This window comes from Manis pentadactyla, chromosome 2 (assembly GCF_030020395.1).
Source record: "Manis pentadactyla isolate mManPen7 chromosome 2, mManPen7.hap1, whole genome shotgun sequence".
In the NCBI taxonomy this organism is placed as follows: Eukaryota; Metazoa; Chordata; class Mammalia; order Pholidota; family Manidae; genus Manis; species Manis pentadactyla.
Window position 1 is genome coordinate 17301243 of NC_080020.1, and position 6650 is coordinate 17307892.

The following is a 6650-nucleotide window of genomic DNA, read 5'->3' on the forward strand; positions in this document are numbered from 1 at the left end:
ACCTGGGCAGAGTCAAGTCCCAGGAAACCTGAGGCTGCCACCTGGTGACTCAAAGACACACCTTCTCCTCCTGCACCTTATACGAGATGGCGCAGGTATTCTACAGATTTCCAAAATCAACTGAGTCATCAGACAGGTTTTACTTAATGCTTTGACACAGTGTTAATATCAAGTATAATTAGATCTGAACTCATCCCTTCTTCCAGACGGCTGCCATCCATCACCTCTGCACAGATGCCTTCTCTGGCCACCTTTCAGAGGTATACCCCTGCTCAGACACCCCTCTGCCTCTTACCACCTTACCCTGCTGGACCTCCAGCTGTGCAAATCACCTCATGCTGAAGCCAGCCACTTCTCAACAACCACAGGAGAGTGCACAGGGTGGACTGCAGCAGATGCCCTTCTCCTTTAGAGGACATGACTAGCAAGCCTAAACTTTCTGACCAAAAAATACACACAAGAAATACATCACAAGATTACTTACACATTACTGTATAAATATAAAGTATGTGTTTATATAAAATATACGCACACATACTACACACACTACTGGTTAAGAGCAAGGGCTTGGAAGCCAGGAGATTCATATTAATATCCTGGTTTTGCCACTCATTAGCTGTGTGACCTTGGGCAACTTGTTTAATTTTTCCGAGTGTCCACTTCTTCACTGGAAAACTGGGGATCCTATCAACCTCGCTGGGTTGCTGTGAGGATTTTTTTTAAAGTATAATTAACTTGAAACATTATATTAGTTTCAAGTGCACAATGTAATGATTCCATATTTGTATATATTGCAAAATAATCACAATAAGTCCAGCTAACATCTACCACCACATATGATTTTTTGTAAGATTTTGCCCTTTTCGTGATGAGAGTGATGAGAACTTTTGAAATTCACTCTTCATGCTACTTTCAAATATACCACACAGTATCATTAACTATAATCACTATGCTGCACATGATATCCATTAATTAATTCGTTTTATAACTGGAAGGTTGCACCTTTTGACTTCCTTCACCTATTTTCCCAACCCCCCACCTCAGGTGACTACCAATCTGTTCTCTGTGTCGAGGAGCTCTGGGTTTGGCTGGGTGGCAGGGGACTGATACTACATATAAGTGCGATCATACAGCATTTGTCATTCTCTCTTATTTCACTTAGCATAATACCCCTTAGGTCCATCCATATTGCCACAAATCTCATTCCTTTTTATGGCTAAATAATACTCCTCTGTAGATATGCACTGTATCTTCTTTATCCATCCACCCATGGATGGACAGGCGGAGAGGATTAAGTGAGCTAATACACGACAATTTCTGAGCTGAGTGCCTGAACATGTAAGTACTCATTGGATGGACAAAAAAACCTCCTCTGAATCCTTCCTCTGGTGAAATAGTCCTGGTCCCTTCAACCACTCTTCATATTTCATGGTTTTCAGTCCCTGCTCCATTCTTTCAAATGGGTGGTATCCATTTAAACAGCCTTCTGATTGGATTGAGTCCAAAACTAAACACCACCCTTGAAACGTGGTCCTCAGAGCATGTGGCTCTGATCTCCTTGCTCTGTTGGCAAGCCTACCTCTGCTGGCACAAGATATTTTCTGCCACTACCATCTGCTGGCACACATGGACCTGTGCCACTATTTTGCCTTGATTCATTATCTGTGAAAGTACTTTTTTTTTTAAATAACAGAGAAGAGGAATGTATACTTATACCTCTAAAAAGGCATCTTTCTTTATGGTTTGACCATCTTCCTAGGCCAAAGCAAGCCTGGGCCTCCTCCATTGGCATCAGGAGTTGAGACAGGCAGGAACACTGACGCAGGCTCCAGGCCATGAGACCCAGGGGTGGGTGGAAGGAATGACTGCCCCTTTCAACACAGCCAGAAGCTGTCCCCGGGAACATAGGCCTCAGAGGCAAGTAGCCAGGGAGGCCATGATTACAGTGGGTGGCCAACACGCAGGATGGGGCTTGTGATGGGTGTGGTCAGTGGGGGGATGATGCAGGGAGGAGGTGCAGCCTGGTAAACAAGTGAAGGTGACAATCCCTGGGCTTGGCCAAATACAGCTACGAGGAAAGCAGAGCAGGCCTGGCAGGCCCTAAGAATCCAAAGGGTCTCAGTCAGAGCTGTGGCTCAGCTGGTGAGAAGCTCACTTTCCAGAGGCCGGGGGAGAGGTGCCTGGCTGGTCCCAAGGCCTTTAGACGACACCCATGTGGTTCCCAGTAGTTTGGAGGGGACAAACCACATTCCAGTCACAGCTTGAAAAGTCCTCCTTGTTAACCTCAGAACTTGGGGGGCCAAGCTGAGTCAGGAGGCCTGACAAGGGCTGCCCACGGGCAGAGCCAGTCCGTGGGACCGAGGCTGCCTCAGCACACACCTTCTCCAACACACACCAAGCACAGCAGCCAGCTAGACAGATCACATGAAATACTCCATGAGCTATAAGCCGGAAGGGCAGAGGAGCTGAAGCAGAAATCAACCCATTAAAATACAGTCTCTCCTGAGGCAAATTCTGAGAATTTGCTTTAACTATAAAGACCACTTCTCTTGTTTCCTTTCATGATAAAATTTTAATCTGAGACATATAATCCATTTGCCACCAAAGAATGTCAGCCTCTTGAAAAGTCATTATCTTTTTCTGTGCTGGCTTCCCCAGTTTTCATAAGCAAAATACCACAACATCTCCACAGCAGATTGTAGAGGATAAAGACCATTTCTGCCAAAAGTAAGAAATGAAAACACACCAGCACTGCAGAAGCTGTCACAATAACCGGGTGGCCCGCGTCGCAGGACTGCAGCTCGGTGGCTCACCCCTGCTGCTAGCATCCCTCTCTAGATGTTACCAAGACTTCTCCTAGTTCATAAATGATTAAGTTATTTTCCTAGTCAACCTCAGAAGTCTCAGAGTTGCACAAAAAGCCCCAGATGTGTAGTCCAAAGATGTGGGCTTGTGGACTATTGACCAGCAGTGGAAAATTCTTCAGACCTTTCACATCCCCACTCTGCCTCTGAAATGGGACGTGATCCCTTCCCTCTTTCCTCACACTTTTGTTGTGAGGCTCAAGTAAGATCAAGCACTTTTGATAAGTCTGGCTAGGGGTTTGTCTATTTTGTTTATTTTCTCAAAGAACCAGCTCTTGGTTTCATTAATTCTTTCTATTGTTTTATTCTTCTCAATTTTATTCATTTCTTCTCTGATCTTTATTATGTCCCTCCTTCTACTGACTTTGGGCCTCATTTGTTCTTCTTTTTCCAGTTTCAGTAATTGTGAATTTAAACTGTTCATTTAGGATTGTTCTTCCTGCTTTAAATAGGCCTGAATTGCTATATACTTTCCTCTTAGAACTGCCTTCACTGCATCCCAAAGAAGTTGGGACACTGAGCTGTTGTTTTCATTTGTCTCCATATATTGCTTGATCTGTTTTAATTTGGTCATTGATCCATTGATTATTTAGGAGCATGTTGTTAAGCCTCCATGTGTTTGTGGGCCTTGTTGTTTTCTTTGCGTAATTTATTTCTAGTTTCATACCTTCGTGATCTGAGAAGTTGGTTGGTGCAATTTCAATCTTTTTAAATTTACTGAGGCTCTTTTTGTGGCCTAGTATGTGGTCTATTCTAGAAAATGTTCTATGTGCACTTGAGAAGAATATGTATACTGCTGCTTTTGAGTGGAGTGTTCTACAGTTGTCTATTAGGTCCATCTGTTCTAATGCATTGTTCAGTGCCTCTGTCTCCTTACTTACTTTCTGTCTGGTTGATCTGTTCTTTAGAGTGAGTGGTGTGTTGAAGTCTCCTAAAATGAATGCATTGCATTCTATTTCCTCCTTTAATTCTGTTAGTATTTGTTTCATATATGCTGGTGCTCCTGTATTGGGTGCATATATATTTATAATGGTTATATCCTCTTGTTGGACTGAGCCCTTTATCATTATGTAATGTCCTGCTTTGTCTCTTGTTCTTTTCTTTGTTTTGAAGTCTATTTTGTCTGATACAACTGTTGCAACTCCTGTTTTTTTCTTCATATTAGTTCCATGAAATATCTTTTTCCATCCCTTCACTTTTAGTCTGTGTATGTCTTTGGGTTTGAAGTGAGTCTCTTGTAGGCAGCGTATAGATGGGTCTTGCTTTTTTTATCCATTCTGCAACTCTATGTCCTTTGATTGGGGCATTCAGTCCATTTACATTTAGAGTAATTACCAATAGATATGTACTTATTGTTATTGAAGGCTTTGGATTTGTGGTTACCAAAGGTTCAAGGGCAGCTTCATTACTGTAACAGTCTAACTTAACTCACTTATTATGCTATTATAAACACAAACTGAAGATGATTTTTTTTCTCCTTTCTTTTTCTTCCTCCTCTACTCTTTATATGTTAGATGTCATATTCTGTACTATTCGTGTATCCCATCACTGACTTTGTGGGGAGCTGATTTAATTTTGCATTTGGTTTGTATTTAATTGGTCTACTTCCTTTGCTGTGGTTTTCCTTTCTCTATGACAGCTATTTAGCCTTAGGAAGACTTCCATGTAGAGAAGTCCCTTTAAAATACACTGTAGAGATGATTTGTGGTAGGTAAATTCTCTCAACTTTTGCTTATCTGGGAATTCTTTAAAACCTCCTTCATATTTAAATGATAATCTTGCTGGGTAGAGTATTCTTGGTAAGAGGCCCTTCTGTTTAATTGCATTGAATATATCATGCCACTCCCTTCTGGCCTGTAAGGTTTCTACTGAGAAGTCTGATGATAGCCTGATGGGTTTTCCTTTGTAGGTGACCTTTTTTCTCTCTCTGGCTGCCTTTAATACTCTGTCCTTGTTCTTGACCTTTGCCATTTTAATTATTATGTGTCTTGGTGTCGTCTTCCTTGGGTCCCTTGTGTTGGGAGATCTGTGTACTTCCATGGCCTGAGAGATTATCTCCTTCCCCAGGTTGGGGAACTTTTCAGCAATTATTTCTTCAAAGACACTTTCTATCCCTTTTTCTCTCTTCTTCTTCTTCTGGTACCCCTATAATGCGAATATTTTTCTGTTTGGATTGGTCACACAGTTATTTTCAAATTTTTTCATTCCTAAAAATGCTTTTTTCTCTCTCTGCCTCAGCTTCTTTGTATTCTTGTTCTCTAATTTCTATTCCATTTACTGTCTCCTCTACCTTATCTAATCTGCTGTTTGCACCCCCTCTAATCTCCAGAGCACCATGCAATGTGGGTTTGTGCTCCTGGAGTAGATTTCTAGGGCTGGGTATTTAGCAGTCCTGTGTTTACTCTGCCTTCGCCCTCTCATTCTCTTCCTCCTTCCAGTGAGCTGAGGTGGGGGGAGTGCTTGGTTCCGCCAGGTTGTGGCTTTTTTACATTATGCTTTTCCATGAGATGTTCTCTTCTCCCAGATGTAGAGAGGCTGGTGCTATCTTATATCTGGTCACTCTCTTAGTAATAGTTGTATTTGGTGTATTTTCATAATATATTTGGTTTCGGGAGGAGATTTCTGCCTCACTTCTCACACCACCATCTTTTTCCCCTACCTAACATATCTTTTAAGAAATGTGTACAGAACATTCATAGTCATGGCAGAAGCTATCTAAATTACTATAATTTTTTATTTTCTGCCATTGTCTGCATCCAAGACCAACTGGGTTTGGAGTGCTTATTTGTGAATTAATACTTTGTAATTCAGAACAGATTGTAAATTCCTCCAGTGGACAGAGCTCAGCACAGTGAATTCTTTGATTATAGAAAGTGGAAGCTTCTCATCTCCCCCAAGACCCAGCTCATGACCTTGTATGACCACAAGTTAAATAAACATCAATTGAATTAATTTACAAAAGTACTATAAAGATATGTACAGCTCATAGCGTAACTAAAATAGTATGCATTGCCAATTTATTTAAGTAGGTAACAAATGGTACTGTCTATACAGTAATTTTAAACTAAAAGGAAAAAAATCAGGTTAACAGTTCTTTTATACATCTTTAATTTAGGTACTTAAGGAAAAGTACCACTGAGTTCTGTTGTCACATAATCATAGACAAGATTACTGTGTTTACTCTGGGCTGTTCTAAAAGGAAGGAGATATACATCCAACATTCAACAAAAGTTTCAAATCATTGAACTATTGTATTTCCATATTTTTCCCTTGAAATAATAATAGTAGGGTGTGACAGAGACTTTCCATTCAACTTCCAGTATGTATGCAAAGCACAAAGATTTATGCAGTTCCATTGTCCCTAAAATGTAGTTCCTGCCATGACTAGCAGGGGGCACCCTAGGCAAGCACATCTTAATGGTAGAAAGAGAGGCCAGAGGTGCTTCCTCAGCCTCACATGTGAAGGGTTCCCACTGACACAATAACAACATAGTCAAGCCTCACTGCATGCCTTTTTTGCTAGAAATGTTACTAAAATACGGAAACGGGACTTAGCAATTGAGAATTCAGCTCTAATCAGTTTGGCATATATGTATATGTATATATACACTGAAATTATCCTACACACAATCTTTCTTGAAACCAAATGAGAAGCAATATCTTTACAATTAAAAATTAAACCATATGATTTACATCTTAACTACCTAGAAAAAAAACAGTATGATGGGTGTAGTAAAGAATCCATTGTTATCTTAATTTTGCAAGTCTTTACACAATACCATTAAA